The sequence below is a fragment of the Oncorhynchus tshawytscha genome, linkage group LG03, assembly GCF_018296145.1.
Source record: "Oncorhynchus tshawytscha isolate Ot180627B linkage group LG03, Otsh_v2.0, whole genome shotgun sequence".
NCBI lineage: Eukaryota > Metazoa > Chordata > Actinopteri > Salmoniformes > Salmonidae > Oncorhynchus > Oncorhynchus tshawytscha.
The window spans coordinates 8,778,501-8,795,167 of NC_056431.1; the positions used below are offsets into that span (position 1 = coordinate 8,778,501).

Here is a 16,667-nt window from a genome sequence, read left to right on the forward strand (position 1 = left end):
GACTGACGTCATGATTTGACCTCATTTTCCAAGTTCCCATTCGTCTTGAATTCCAAGCACTTCTATTAGACCCAACCATTAGTTCTCAACATGCAATGTAACGGATACAGAAACATTGATTTGGTAGACTGTTTTCATTACTGCAGGACTATGTCATTGTGTTTATTGAATACAGACGACAATAGGGCATTCTTTCCCAATGATTTTTTTATTACCAGGTATTTACATATTTAAAACTACTGCTAATGCACAGATGTAGTAAAACGTCAAATATGTTACATTATGTTTTGCCAGAAGATAACGACCCTACCATTACATTGATTTACACTGAGCTGTACTGGTGTCTGAACGAAAACATGGTTACATTGAGACACCGTGGAGCCGGCGCAAGATATGTACAATCTGGATAAAAGGTAACATTTGGCATTCAGTGGCATATCCCATCCTTGGATTGAGGAGTGCGTTTTCCGACCCGTATCTCATGTCTGCTCCACAGTAAATTAATGTAACCATGATTGCTTTCGACCCCCGTGCAGCTCAGTGTAAACAAGCGTATCTTCTGGCAACATTGTCATGTTGTTGATACAATATCACAAACCCAACAGGTAAAGTTAGTTATTAGTTATTAACTTTAATGCAATAAATTAATTTGTATACTAATCCATGCCACACTGTTTGCATAAAATGTGTGCTCCTCCCAATAACCCTAATTTCATAACTCTAGCACCAAAACAAGATACATGTTCACCCAAATGAAGACAGAATAAGAAATTACTCAAACAAATGACTCATTATTCAGAGACCTGACAATTTGAATAACACCCACTACAACATTAAGAGAGAGCAGAAAGAACATGCAGTGTTTTGAAACAATAAAGGCACAAATATACAGTGCAACACAGGTGAAATCCACTTGTTTGAGGAATAAACTTGAAAATGGTGTAACAAAGACAGCAGTGTACACAGAAAGAAAAACTAACAAAAATCCATAAATTGACATACACTCAGTGGCCAGTTTAAGGTTCACCCATCTAGTACCACTGACTGGGGGCGAAAAACAAAAAAAAACGTTCTCAGTAAACCCAAGACACTGTCGTGTGTGAAAAAAACACAGGAGGTCTGAGATACTGTAACCGGCGCACCTGGCACCAACGATCATAATATGCTCAACGTTGCTTAGGTCTTGTTTCGCCCATTCCAACATTCAATTGAATAGTAACTGAATGCTTCGGTGCCTCGCTTTATATAGCAAGCCAAGGCCACGTGGCTCACTGTCTATAGGAGCGAAATATTTTTGTGAACAGGGTGGTGTACCTAATAAACTGGCCATGGAGTGTAAATCCTTGGTATGTTTACAACACAGTAAATATGATGGTACTGGCCAAGAAATCCATTACACAGTCATATTTCTAAGTTCTTTTGCAGTTCAAGGCAAAGATGTGAACACAGAAAACTGACAACCGTGCTTGATCAAGTTAACAAACTATACACTTTTTAAGATTATCTGACCCTTTTTATAGAGTGAGAGATCAACAACATGGACAATGTCCAAAATGGACAAAAACACAGCTAAATTGCTATAGTTATACAATAAATGTACATTAAAAACATTTGGAAAAACAGAGTGGTAGATGCACTCTTTGCCAGTGTCAAATCTCTCCCTGTGCATGCTGCATGTAGTGCATTTGCAAGTCTAACTCCCGGGGTAGAGAGCAGCCACAGATCATGCACTGGAGAAGGCGGTCTGGGGGCGTAAGGCAAACGGCCCAGTTTGTGAGGAACAGGCCGTGGGGGGCGAGCTGAGGTAGCGACAGGGTCTGTGTCATGTGTGGCCTCTCACTCATGACCGCCTGTGGCGTGAAGAAAATGTTTGGGTGTGGAGGCCTTGGTAGAGAGCCGACTGCTACAGAGTGAAGAGGGTGTGAGCCAGGCAAACTAAGAGGAGGGAGCGGAGGGGAGAGGAGAGAAGAAAGGAGAGGTCTGATTTATGATGATTTGAGTGCCTGTTACCATTGGCTGCTGCTGAGGGCCAGCTGGAGTGGTTTGGAAACCCCACACAGTGGGTCCCACCCCATGAGTGAAACGTTGTGGGTCATATTGAATGGAGATGGGAACATTCTGAGTGGATGTGGGTACATTGGTCCAGCTGGAAGATAGATGTTTTTGCTGCTGCTGCTCTAACTCCTGGCTAAGGCCTGATTTGTTTGAGGGGGATCCTTTGAAATCCCAGGGACTACCTACAATCCCATGAGTTGGAGGGCTTGAAATTGACATGACAGAGCTGTGGCTCATCTGAGCTGAGGAGGATGTACCAAGTAGAGCTGGAGACCACTGTTTCTGCTGCTCACGCCCACTCCCAGCTTTCTCTGATGAACTAACAGTTGGGGACATTACCAGAGGTGCATTAAAGTCCCAAACTCTAGTGTCCTCTTTTCTAGGAGGTGTGGATGATTCATTAACAGCTTTGTGCATTGGCACTGAGACGCTCGACCATCTTGGCAGGTTAAGCTCTTGGCCCAGTTTGTTTGATGTGCTCTGGGATGGTGGCACTGCTGGAGAGGTCCTCAGCCCACCCCCACCAAAGCAGCCCCATCCATGTAAATGGGGGACCCAGGGAAGTCAAGCTGAACAGAGCTCAGTGTGGGGACTGGTGGTGTAGTGGGTGTGTTACCCCAGCTCATGGGCTTCGGCTGTTGCCTGTGTTGCTCCTGCTCACTCACAGCTAATGGGCTGGGGTTCTGTGGCCTGGCCACTGGGGGTGTTTTGTTACCCAAGGGCATGGTCCCTCCACTTTCTCCTGGAGGAGGGGTTTCTAGGCTCTGAGATGCACTAAGGCCAGGCTGTGATGTTGTAGGTGCCTCTACCCTGCCTGAACTCCTCTGCTGTGGAGGTGGCCGAGGCAGGCCATCTGAGTGCCACTGCTGGGGTTGCTGTGGTGGGGCGGGCCGGGGCTGGGCATCTGGTAACCAGGGCAGCTTTTGCTGGAGCAACTGTCTGTCAGGCTGCCACTGCTGTTGTGGTACTAGCTGGGGCTGGAGCTGTACACCTGGTTGCTGCCACTGTAATTGCTGTTGGATCAGCGGAGACTGTAAATGATGCTGAACCTGCTGTTGGCGCAGTTGCGGATGTAGATGTGGCTGTAGCTGTAGCTGTAACTGTACTTGTTGTTGTACCAGTGGAGACTGTGGTACCTGCTGTGGCTGTATTTGTGGAGATGGCTGCTGTTGGACAGGCGCTGGTTGTCTTTCAGGATCCTGAGACGGTTGAGACTGGTTAGGCAGTGGGACAGGCCTCAGTTCTCCACCTTCCACCCGCCACTGTTGGTGGACTGGTGGAGGCCTTCTCGCAGACGTCTCCCCTGGCTGCTGCATATCCATCTGGGATGAAAACATGGGTGGCTGTGGCTGGGCGGCCTCCTCTGCCACTCAGGACTCCTTGACATTGGGACTTGATATGGAGGTGTTTGTTGGGGCGTGTCCATACCCGATTGCCCATTCCACCCCACCTGGGCCAGCCTGATGCCAGCCTGCCTCCGCTCCGGCTCCTGCTACCCCTGCCTCTTATCCTCATGGCCATTGGAAAGAATAAGGCTGACTCGACCCCTGGCGCTTTCGAGCGTGGATTTTCTGATGCACAAGCAGGCTGCCGAGCCAGGGAATGTCTTGTGGCACTCCTGACAGCGATGGGGCCTCTCGCCTGTGTGGTGTTCAGATGGTCCCGCAGCAGGTAGGCCAGCCCAAAGCTCTTTTCACAGAGGTGGCACTTGTGGGGCTTTTCGCCGTTGTGTGACAGCAAATGGCGCTGAAGCTGATTCTCGTCGCTGTATCCCTTACGGCACTTTGTGCAGCGGAACGGTTTCTGTGTGTGCAGCCTCTGATGGGTTCTCATGTTCTGCAGGAAAGCAAAGTCCTTGCTGCAGTCTGGGCACTTGTATGGTTTCTCCCCGGTGTGAATGATCATGTGCTGCTGCAGATAGCTGTTGAATCTGAAGGACTTGTTGCACACCCTGCACTGGTAAGGCTTGTCCTTGGAATGAATACGCATGTGCAACGTTACACAGAGTGACGAACGACTTGCCACAGTCTGGACACTTTAAGGCTTACTACTCATCTCCTCCCTATGCCACCTCCCTGGGACGTTGGCAGTGTTAAGTGGAGCAGATCTCCCTACTTCAAGTCCATTACCCTGCCTCTCTACCCCCACCCGGGCAGACGTGTGAGTTGTCAGGTGGGCCATCATATTAGACTGGTCAGAGTAGGTGGCAGGACAGTGTGACAGGTGTAACGGTTTGTTTCCCCGTCTTTACACGCCCCGTTCTCCATCCTCTCATGCTCTGCTTCATGGATCAGCATGTGAGCCCTCAGGTCAGCTGGTGAAGGAAAGTTCTGAGGACAGAGGGGACAGTTGAATATAATGCTTTGGCTCCAACCCGTGGTTTGTGTTCTCCTTGTCTAGTCCCCCGACTGTCTCGTGGCATGACACGTGAGCCTGCAGACTGCCCTGGTCGGGGAAAGTGAGGGGGCAAAGAGAGCAGGCGTGAGGGTGCCGTCTATGCTGGCGGCAGTGCGCCTTCATGTTCTGGGCTAAGGCAAACGTTTTGCCACAGTCTGGGCAGCGGAAGGGTTTCTGACCTGTGTGAAGGTATTGGTGCTGTTGCAGGAGGCTGGAATACTTGAAGTGCTTCCCACAGATGTTGCACCGGTGGGGGCCTTGTGTGTCCTCTGTGTGCTTACGACGGTGGTCCTCCATGACAGAGCGGTGCCTGAACACCATGCCACACTCGGGCACGCGTAGGGCTTGAGGGAGGCATGGGAGCCCTGGTGGTCACGCAGGGAAAATATGTCAGAGAAGCTCTTGTGGCACTCCTGGCAGCGAAGGGGTGGGAGCTCAGGGAGTGGGTCTGCATGTGGCTGGTGATGGAGATCTTCATGCGGAACTCTTTGCGGCACAGGGGGCAGCGGTATTTTTATCCGGGGGCACAGTCACAGGTGTGGAGCCTCAGTTTGCTCAGTGATGGAAAGTCTCTTCACAGTGGTCACACTGGAAGCCTGGCCTCTCCTCCTTGTGGACTCCCTGTGGGCTCCTTCTCCTCTTCCGTTCCACAGGCTGTTCAACCTTCTGTTGGTGCTCACTGCGGTGCTTGATGAGGCTGCTGCGGTGATGGAAGGTAAGGCCACACTCCTTACAGGTGAGTGAGGCCAGTTCATCCTGGTGAGCGTGGAAGTGACGATGGAGGTTGAATGTCTCCCGACGGGTGAACCTCTTCCCACAGTCTTTGCACTCCAAACTACATTGCCTCCTTTTTCACTGTTTGGCTCCTCTTCTCCTCCTCTTCTTCTTCTTCTTCTTTTCTCCTCCTCCTCCTCCTCTGCCCCCTTTCCTCCATTACAATCTTGTTCTTCACCTGTGTCTTTTGATATATCCATCTCCTCGTCAGAATGTGATTTTTCTTTTCCACATCCTCTGCATATGAGATATCTTCAGTAATCTTATCCTGCTGCACCTCATGAGTCATCCCCATGTCACCATTATGAACTATAAATACCAAAAGAAATACAACATTGTCATTGTGAAGCGTTCATGGTAAGCATGAATACAAACGTTTGAGACTAAATATGAAAACAGGCCTACTACACAAATCAATCTCCACACAAATATTATGAAAAGGCATTTTATGACATCGAAGGGTACGATTAGTGTACTATTTTGAGTCACCTGCATGATCAATATTCTATTGGATAAACGGTTGGCCAATAACAAAGCTAGCTCATTAAGTGCATCTTGGCAATTAAAGTGACCATGAGCACATTTACAGTCAATGCTGCATCCTGCATATTTCCAGGGATACCCCGTACATTTCAGTCTGTTTTTGCACACGACTGTTTTCCAAAATAGATAGATGGTGAGCTTAGATAGCTCATATTGATAAGGCAGGCCATTCGAAGAAGAAACATAGTCAACGCTAGCTAGCAAACATAAACTTACCATCGTTTCCATTCTCTTTTGCATCCGTGCCGTCTTCTTCCTCGTCCTCCGTCTCAGACCAATCGAAATGCCGCTGCTTGTTGAAGGAAACATCGTTTGTGGGTATTTTCTTCAGAAGATGTTAAATCTACCAACTCATTACCTATCTCTGATCTATCATTAGCTCGAAGCGCAATGCTACTTTCAGTCTGGCTAGCAAGCCCATCGGTAACAATACTAGATTCTCTATTTTCATTGGAGCCCTCGGGAAATTCTGTCTTCTTCAACAGCAAAAATGTTATCGGGGTCTGTCGATTTATACTCAAATGATTCGCATTTCTGTGCTACACCCCTGCTGTCCCCCAGCTCATCGTTGGGGTCGCCCTGGCGTCTCTCTGATGACCACAGCAGCCATGTTTTACCCATGCAGCACTCCTCCAACGATGGTTCTCTATGCCCCCTATTCCTCAACGTGAAAGCAGAAGGCGAAACGAATTGTATATTATGTTACTGGCCGCTAGAGTGTGATGGTGTGAGTGAAAGGTCTTCGCTCGCCCTGCATTTTGCAGGTGATGTTATGTTTATCCACTTCCCAGATTGTCATGAGTATTGAAACGAAAGCAATGCATTTTACATTTATCCATGGGCATTTCACTCACATCAGTCAACAGGTTTGCACCATCAGCACTTGTCTGAATAAAGAGCTATTGAAGAGCTGTGGCGAGATATAGTTCAGGGTTGCCTTTATTAATCTTTTAGTCAATACATGTTTCAGAACAGAGCTCAGACCCTTCAACTATATTTAGGTATATAAATTGTGCAAAATGGTACACAAATGCTTCATTTTTTTTTTTACAGATCCTTGCATTTTGTCTACACATCAGACACTGCATGCAAGATAACACATACATCATACTTGTAGATAATGCTTAATAAATTGATAATATCACGAAAAACAGAAAGGAAATCTGAAGCAAAATACATACTGATGTAGATTTTCATTTAAGAGCTATGCAGGGAAACATTTCCATATCTTAAACATTATAGTCCAATTATAATGATTTATCATCACATGTTAAATACACACATGGTATAATACTTTTCTAAGATTTGCATGTGTATGTCCAGCCTGTCACACACAATGCATGTTTAATATATCATAAAACTGGATGAGTAATTGAACATGTGCATATACTGGTATATTACATTTCAATGGTCATTTACTAATATGCTCTAATGATAGATTGCTGCAGACTCCAATGTGCTTTCTGTTAACGTAATGCTGATTGTCTATCTACAGATTTGGACAACAGAAATCTCTGACATTTCTTGGTTCTATTGCAGAAACTTCCAACCAATACATTATGCTAATATATATGGATGAGGGCTGAACCTTCAATTAGCCTACTGTGTTTAGTTTAAATAATATATACAGTACATTCGGAAAGTATTCAGACCCCTTGACTTTTTGCACATTGTTACGTTAAAGCCTTATTCTAAAATGTATTCAATTGTTTTTCTTCCATCAATCTACACACGCTATCCCATAATGACAAATCAAGGTTTTTAGAAATGTTTGCAAATGTAAAAATAAATAAATATCACACTTCCCTAAGTATTTAGACTCTTTACTCAGTACAGAGCACACTCTACTTACTTTGTTGAAATACCATTGAGTAGTGATTACAGCCTCGAGTCTTCTTGGGTATGACGCTACAAGCTTGGCACACCTGTATTTGGGGAGCGTTACTGCACAGCTATTTTCCGGTCTCTCAGAGATGTTCGATCAGGTTCAAGTCCGGGCTCTGGCTAGGCCACTCAAGGATATTCACAGACTTGTCCCGAAGCCCTACTGCATTGTTTTGGCTGAGTGCTTAGGGTTATTGTCCTTTTGAAAGGTGAACCTTCGCCCCAATCTGAGGTCCTGAGTGCTCTGGAGCAGGTTTTCATCAAGGATCTCTCTGTACTTTGCTCTGTTCATCTTTCAATCTGACTAGGCTCCCTGTTCCTTCCGCTGAAAAACATCCCCACAGCATGATGCTGCCACCACCATACTTCACCGTAGGGATGGTGCCAGGTTTCCTCAGGACGTGAGGTGGTTTGGCATTCAGGCCAATGAGCTCAACCTTGGTTTCATCAGATCAGAGAATCTTGTTTCTCATGGTCTGAGAGTCTTTAGGTGCCTTTCGCAAACTCCAAGCAGGCTGTCACGTGCCTTTAACTGAGGAGTGGCTTCCGTCTGGCCACTCTACCAATAAAGCCTGATTGGTGGAGTGCTGCAGAGATGGTTGTCCTTCTGGAAGGTTCTCCCATCTCCATGAGAGGAACTCTATCAGAGTGACCATCGGGTTCTTGGTCACCTCCCTGACAAGGCCCTTCTCCAATGCTCAGTTTGGCCTGAGGCCAGCTCTAGGAAGATTTTGGTTGTTCCACTTCTTCCATTTAAAAATGATAGAGGCCACTGTGTTCTTTGGACCTTCAATGCTGCAGACATCTTTTGGTACCCTTCCACAGATCTGTGCCTCACAATCCTCTGTCTCTGAGCTCTACAGACAATTCCTTTGACCTCATGGCTTGGTTTTTGCTCTGACATGCACTGTCAACTGTGGGACCTTAATTTACCACAGTGGATATCTCAAGGATGATCAATGGAAAAAGGATGCACCTGATCTCAATTTCAGTCTCATAGCAAAGGTCTTAATATCTTATGTAAATTAAAAAAATTGCAAACATTTCTTAAAAACCTGTTTTTGCTTTTGTCATTATGGTGTATTGATGAGGAAAACATTAATTTAATACATTTTAGAATAAGGCTGTAAACGTAACAAAATGTGGGAAAAAGTCAAGGGGTCTGAATACTTTACACAACAAATGTACTCATAAAACACAACTTTTTCAGCATTGGTTGAAATTAGAGGGACACAATTATTTCAAATCAGATTGTATAAGAGAAAATAAATATAGTACATCAAAGCTTATTTACATCTCTTTATCTAACGCCTTCTTCTTCGTCTATGATCAACAATTCTCCCCCGCCTTGGCCGTTGGACAATTCCATTAATGACTGCGGGTGGATTTGGACGGGTGGTACCATCAAGAATATCTGGGGGTGGTGGTACAGGGGCAACTGCTAAAGTTGGTTGATTACTTAGACTCTGGGGGTGGTGCTGCTGTGGTTGCTGTGGTAGCAGTTGTATTTGTTGTTGTTGCTGCTGCACCAGTTGGGGTTGCTGTAGTAACAGTTGTTGCTGTTGTATCTGTTGTTGTTGCTGCTGCTGCACCAGTTGGGGTTGCTGTATCTGTTGATGTTGCTGCTGCGGCTGAATTGGTTGTTGAGGCTGTGGTTGCTGCTGCTGTAACTGTTGTGGTTGCTGCGTTATTGACTGTTGTGGCTGTTGTTTTTGGGAATGATGTGGCTGCTGCTGTGGTGGTTGTTGTTGTTGCTGCTGCTGCTGCTGTGCCTCTAGGACTCCCAGCAGCCTTTGCAGGAGAACATTGTTTTGCTGTAGGCTGGTTGCCAGTGCCTCTTGAGAGGCCACTAATGTTCTCATATCACGTCTGAATCCCTCCCCAAACTCCCGAAGACTCTGCTCCACCCGATCCCCCAGCTGCAGAGCTGCCTCCCCACGCCGCGGAGCTCGTCCTCCAGCCATAAGCCACGAGGAGGGGCCTCCAGGGTCCCTGCTGGGCCCCTAGTGAGGGCTGGGGACTAGGCTGAGGGGTCCCATTGAGGAAAGGGGCACTGTAGAGGGAGAGGGAGGCAGCCAGCGTTCCCAGTTAGGGGGAGGTCCTATCCCCAGTCCTCCTAAACCCAGCTTTTCCTCCATACTGCTCTCTGCCCCCTCGCATTCCGCCTCTCCCACCTCCACTTCCCGCTCACCACTATCCTCATCCTTCTCAAAGCCATCCCTCTCCAACCCTTCACCTCCACCCACTGCAGTAAACAAGAGGACATAGTAGAAAGCAGTGGTTAAAAAGTGCAGTTTTTATATGTATTATCTGAATGTTCCTACAAGTCTTGAATCTAAGGCTTTACCTCATTGTTAGTGTTCAGATTTACCTGGTTCTGTATCAGTGAAGCACGTAAAACTGGCCTTCCCTCTGGTGCTTTGCTTCTGTCTGGCCTGGTGAAGCCTGGGGCTTGCCTGAGCTGACCGTCCCAGCATGGAAGCCTCTCTGTTGGATGGCAGGTAACAAGTGCGGTGCCTAGCGTCTGCCAGCCTGCCTCCATTGCGTCTCTTCAGGTCGTCCCAGCGCTTCTTGACCTCGCGGAGGGTGCGAGGGACTCTGGAAACAGCGTTGACCCGCTCCCAGGATCCCTGCCCAGATCCTCTCTCCTCCCTGCGCCGGAGCCTCCCAGCAGGACCAAAAGCTCTCCCTCACACCGCGTCACCTCAGAAACCAGCACCTCCAGCTCTGCACCGCTAAAACGACTCTTCCTCTTTCCTGCACCCCCTGCTGTCAACACAGAGGACAATACCTCTGTCTACAGAAAGACAGAGTTGATCTATAGGTGTTTACTATGTGTCATATGAGGTGAAACATAAAAATGTAATAGTCAAAACATATTTATCATAACAGTACAGAGCACCACTGCAAGCATCAATATTGAACAATAGACATGCGTTTAATTGCTAAAAGTTGGCTAAAGCTTACGCTGTTCCATGGATAGGAGGTCATCTGAGGACATGCCAGGGTCATGATGTTAGGATGCACCACCACCACGTTGAAGGGTAGTCCACCAGGCAGCCCGCTGCTTTGGTCGCAGCTGCCTTCCGAGTCCTCATCCTCCCTGGGAAAGCCGTCCTCTGAGACGCCCCCTCCGAAGGGTCCCTCCGGAGACTCCACTTTGATGTGCATGGGAGGCGAGTGCTCGTACAGCAGCCCCCCTCCCCTCGTAGTACTCAGTCATGAGTCAGGCCTGGTCTACAGACGGACCAACTGACAGTTCCATTCACACAGCGACAGATGGCTGGCCGTACCACAGCATTGTTGGGGATGAGCAATATCTACCTGACAACTAACTAATCTTTCAGTGAGGGCAGCATAAGGCATATGTTCACAGGATACAACTAAGTGGCACATAAAAAAAATAGGGGCGCTAGGAGAGCATCTTGTGCAGGGACGTACTGAGATCAACATTCACTATAATGTGCATTCGTTTGCATACGATATTATTCATTCATACCAGGTAGCCTACAGCTAAAGTCATGGAGCAGACGTTCATCAACTGTAAAAGCTGGCCAAGAGAGACATGTACTCTCTCTGAAAACGATCATTTAAATTCCTTTATATTAGTGCAAAAACAACTATGACAGTACCCATCAACAGAGATGTGCAGATAGACTTGAGTAAATAGAGGATCGAGGGAATTCTACAAAAGAGAGAAATATGATACGTTACCAAATAGTTACACAAATGACAAATAATTTACAATATAGGTTTCAACTTGATGATGACGATGTCTAACACCTTTATAATTGCGTTCGTCGCAGCGATGCGCATTCTTTCTGCACCACATCCGCAATGGTTGCGCATTCCGCATATATTAATAGTGATGCTGATATAGCAATGCACGGCACTTCGCTTCAAATTAGCTAGCTTTAATCTAGAAAATGTCAACACACTTAGTGGGATAAAATCTTATTTTACTCACCTCACGATTATAAAACAAAACAAAGACACATTTGATGCAATTGTCCTAAACGTAACCCTTCCGTCAAGCTTGAAATTGTACACAAACCTTAGAGCGTCGCTGAATATTTACGTCACCATTCCGCTGTCACATGTTCCAGCGCTAGATAAAGGGAATAGGAATATGTGAAGCATTTGCTATAATGCAATAACAAAATGTATGTCAGGAGAAGTGCAGTATTAGCATATGAGATACTTTGAATACGAAGGGGGAATGGAGGGCAAGAGGAGGTCTAAGAGAGAGGAAGGAAGAGGGTGAACTTGAGTCGGTTAAAAAATGGCCAGAAAAAGGGAGATGGTTTGTTAAATAAGAATGTTAGAAAGTGTAAAGAGAGCCAGCTTAAGACAGGGAGAAAGGAAAGTTGATGAGGTCGAAGCATGGGAGGTGGTAGGTGTGGTGAAGTTCTCAGGGCCTGGAGGGTCAGAATAAAGATGAGTCTGTGATTGTAGGAGTGACATTTTTGTTAAAAGTGGACCCTTGCCTTTGGGTGATCCATTTGTGGTTTCAGGGTGGTTGAAAACAGAGTTTGGTGCTGTGGAATCAGTAAGGGTAACCAGAACTGGTCTGTGATAATTGTTTGTGTTTCTGCTGGTCAGGGAGAAGGCTCTCCACGTTAAACAATGGAGCCAAGAAATGTGGTTTTTGCTCTCAAGAAATGGTGTGCCATTGAAAGTTATGATTTACTGGGGTAGCAGTAAATGTAAGTTGACCAACAGAAGGGGAAGATCCCAGTGTTTTTGAAGGTTGTCGTTTGGTGTGACGCAGACAGGGTGGCGGGAGTGGTGAAACAGAAGTCATTGTCTGTTCTTTTGAGTTTTGATGCGGTCTTTGCCCGACAGGGATGTTAGGATACATTATCCTGTATGAGCTTCTGTGTCCCGAATACATTACTTTATTACAGGTGTCTAGCTCATGTAGCAGCAGTGTGTAGGAGGAAGGCTCCTAGGTGTGAAGTGTGCAGAAGGACATGTGACAAAGGAATGTGTAGTATTGTGGAAAGTAGTGGTATGTGTTAATTGTAGTGGTGTCTATGGGGCTGGGGATTAGAAATGTCCCATGCGAGAGGCAGGTTGAGGTTTCCAGGGTTAGAGTAGTGCAGAAGTTATCATATACTGAGGCAGTGCGGAAGATGGGTCAAGGGGAGGGATCCTGAGAGGAGTGGTGTGAGTTGTAGATCTGTACCAGTACAGAGGGATAGGCCAACAAGTGATGTTTCAGTAAGATTGATTTGTAGCATTTATAGCAATGGTTATCAACTGTACTGCAGGGACGGAACATAAGTCACAGAAAATTGAGGTAGTGGTGGCAGCTGCAGAGAGGTCCAGGGTGTGAGACTTGACATCAGAGTTACAGGGTGTGTTAAGTGGTGTCCCATCCTTTCAGGTTGTTGGCCTGAGGTAGGACTAAATATATTTAAATTGTGGAGTATGGTGGTGGTATTTGAGTGTAGTGTTAGATGGTAGGGTATTTTATTTGTTTTTCAAGAAAAGTATAAGGGAGTTGGACTCCAGTATAGTAAGTTGCAGTAATGCAACATCTTTTTGGATGCCAACCTCGTTAAACCTCATCGAAGAGGCATTTGCCATTTGAAGTTCACCAATTTAAGTCAGCAGACAAACGAACACAAACCTTTATTCATTAACTGTCTTAGCTGAATAGCTACACATTTAGGTTAATTGTATGCATATTGTCAAAATATTCTACTAAATTTTTAAAAATTCAGCACTTTATTCAACCAGGTAGGCCAGTTGAGAACAAGTTCTCATTTACAACTGCGACCTGGCCAAGATAAAAAGCAGTGTTACATGGGATAAACAAACATACAGTCACACAATGAAAAATATACAGTTTGTGATACACATGTGGAGCTGAAAGAAATTTGGGTAAGTTCCAAGATTAGAATAAGGCAATAAATAACAGCTGAAAGACTAGGGTAAGATTAACCTAAGAAGCGATGAACAAAAGTATTTTCTACTCATGTCTATTGCAGTTGCTAGTTCACAAGTCATCATATTTCCACTGACAGAAGTTCATTCACATGTCATCAAGTTTCCAGGAAACAGCTTACCAGCTAACAGTGCATTTTAGCATGGAGAGGAAACGGATAGGACAGTGGACAATCAGCATTGAACCGATTTAGTTGTTGTCTGCAACTCTTGCTTTACAAGTTACACATAATAAGCACCAGCCAGATACCTGTTTCACACCTTCCTAAAAGCACATATTGCACTTTAAAAGAATGAATAAGTCAAAGATGGTTATTTTCTCATACCAGTTATCATGGGTTTCTGTCTTAGAGAATGTCTCTTCCAGTCTAAATCAATTATTTGGAAGACATGGTGCTGCTGATCCAGGAGTTGTAGACACCAGGCTTGTTCCTCTGGGCACAGCTGTAACCCCAGGACACAGCACCCTTCGGCTGCCCGCCACCGGCGAATGAAGATGGGGCAAGAGAAAGGTGGTTAGAGGTGCATCTTTCAATATTGGTTGATGCTGGTTAATCACAACAGATGAGAGCTTTTAACAACTCAAATGAAAAGGACAACAGTAGAAATGTGCTATGAATTCAACTCTGTGTACCTGGCAAGACTCCTTGCCTCCCTCCATGAATCCAGTGCAGAACATGTTGGAGGTGATCTGTCCAGGGTCGGTGCTATTACAGCTGCTGCTGCTCAGCATGGGGAGATCCAGGCAGAACAGTGGGTTGGGGTAGAAGGCTAGTATGTCAAACATTCTCCCTTTGGTTCTGAGTGGTCAGTGATATAATTTGTAATTGGTTTGATAAACAACAAATACCAAAAGTATTTCTGGGCATATTGTTGATGCTACTCACAGCCTCTGCTGGGTAGGTTGCCCCAGCCAGCAGGTGCCAGAGCTGGCATAGCGGCAGGGCATGACCACGGTGCACATGTAGCTGTTCAGGGAGGCAGGCTTGTTCAGCTTCAGGTCATTGTACAGTTTGCGGCTGTTGTAACTCGGGTGCATGATGACCTTCACTGAGTTGAACAGCTCAGTGGCAATGTTGTGTGGTCACCTAGACACACCTGAATGTGGCTGGGGAGAGAGGGTTAATCAGATGAACAAATACAGTTATGTCGAACATACTGTAGATGGCTTTGGTAAATGTTTTTGAAGAAAGTTTCATCAGTCACTTACGACTTGTAGCAGTGAGCAGCAGACACCACCCATGTGCTGGAGATCAGGGAGCCACCACAGAAGTGGTAACCAGACTGCAGTTATGCCTGGTAGGAAGCAGAGTTCTTTCTGCAATCATACCCTCCAACAATCTTGTCATCCTCATTGTCAAATGGGGGCAGTGACTGAAATACAGACAGAAAGAATCAGTGTGAAATTGCATGGAAATACAACTCATGCAAACAGAACGGTACCCGTGTTCAGTAAATATTCACTATTCAGAGTATTATCACAGGATGGACACCAATGCGAACTTGAACAATTTCTCTCAACAAGTAAAGCAAGGACTTACATGCAACAGCAAACAGAGCCAGGAGAATAAGGTACTTCATGATTGTGTTTTTAAGCTGCAACACAGGACTCAATCACGAAGACAAACTTGTTATATACCCACTCCACCGGCCACATTATCTGATCTTCTCAAGGATTTGCACTTCTGTGAACAGTAGGCCTATATCTGACGCTCAGACATTACCCTACCTGGGATAGAATTATGTCCACCTGAAGTGACAAGCATCTGCATTTTTCTTATTATTTTCATACACACAACTTAGGTGGCAGCTTAGTTGTATATTTTGTAACACTTTTAACAATTGCATGGTGGGTGGTTCTGTTGTCATTTCCTTTCTCACAGGTGTAAAAAAAAAAAACTTCCTGTTCCCTAGGGTCTTAAACCCAGCACAGTGCAGTCACAGAGCAGCAGAGACCTATTAGAATACAGTGTAGGTAATAGTTGAATTGGAATGATGGAGGAAAAGAACATGACGATGTCTGAGTGTATCATTGACAACACAAAATGCATTAAAAGGGAGGAACAAGACGGCGATTCTGATGAGTGGACTACAGTCATATGTCAGTGCAGAGACCCTGAAAGGACATGATTCCGGAACCAAGACAGAAGACACCACACCAAAGAGTAGACCTGGAGAAAGTAACTACGGCTCTGGCAGGGCTCGATGGGAGATGCTCCAGAGTTGCTGCAGCGTGTCTGGGCCTGCTGTGCCTTCTCCTACTGGCTGGGATCATGGTGCGGTTTGTCTACTATAATGGAGTCACTGTCCGTTTGGAGGAGAGGTTGTTAGTTTATAGAACCAGCAACAACAACCTGACTGAACAGAGAGACGAGCTACAGGTCCAAAACAAAAACCTGGATGAAGAAAAGGCCGATCTAAAGAGAAGGTACAATATGCTGAATCAAACCTGCCTTGAAGCATGGAAGAAGTTTGGTTCCAGTTTGTACTACATCTCTGACAGGACTGAATCCTGGGATGAGAGCAGACAGAACTGAATCCTGGGATGAGAGCAGACAGAACTGAATCCTGGGATGAGAGCAGACAGAACTGAATCCTGGGATGAGAGCAGACAGAACTGAATCCTGGGATGAGAGCAGACAGAACTGAATCCTGGGATGAGAGCAGACAGAACTGTCTAAAGAGAGGAGCAGACCTGAGGTTAACACCTTCAACGACCAAGAGAAAAACTGGAATGATCTCGGGTGTAGTGAACGGCGGCACTGGATTGGCTAGAAATTACCTGATCAGTAGCTCAACTTGGTACATGCCTCAGATAAACGCATGCAAACACACCTACAGGTCACACACCATCTGCAAGACCAAAACAATTCCCATGACATCATAATCTCACTGAGCAAACAGTACCAACTGTTCATGTCCAGACTAAACATCTATTATATTTATTGTGTTTACATTGTACCAAACATATTAACCTTGTTATGTTTATTTTTGTCATGTCTGCCATGTTTTTCCTGTAATGCCAAGAAAAATTACTAATGCAGAGCATTACATTATTCTAT

General features: G+C 45.7%; 2 pseudogenes; both read right to left on the reverse strand.

Moving 5' to 3' along the window:
* Nucleotides 1-1,566: 1,566 nt before the first annotated feature.
* Nucleotides 1,567-9,617, reverse strand: LOC121840994 (annotated as a pseudogene).
* A 4,469-nt stretch (nt 9,618-14,086) lies between these two features.
* LOC112264112 lies at nt 14,087-15,262 on the reverse strand (annotated as a pseudogene).
* Between the last annotated feature and the right edge of the window lie 1,405 nt (nt 15,263-16,667).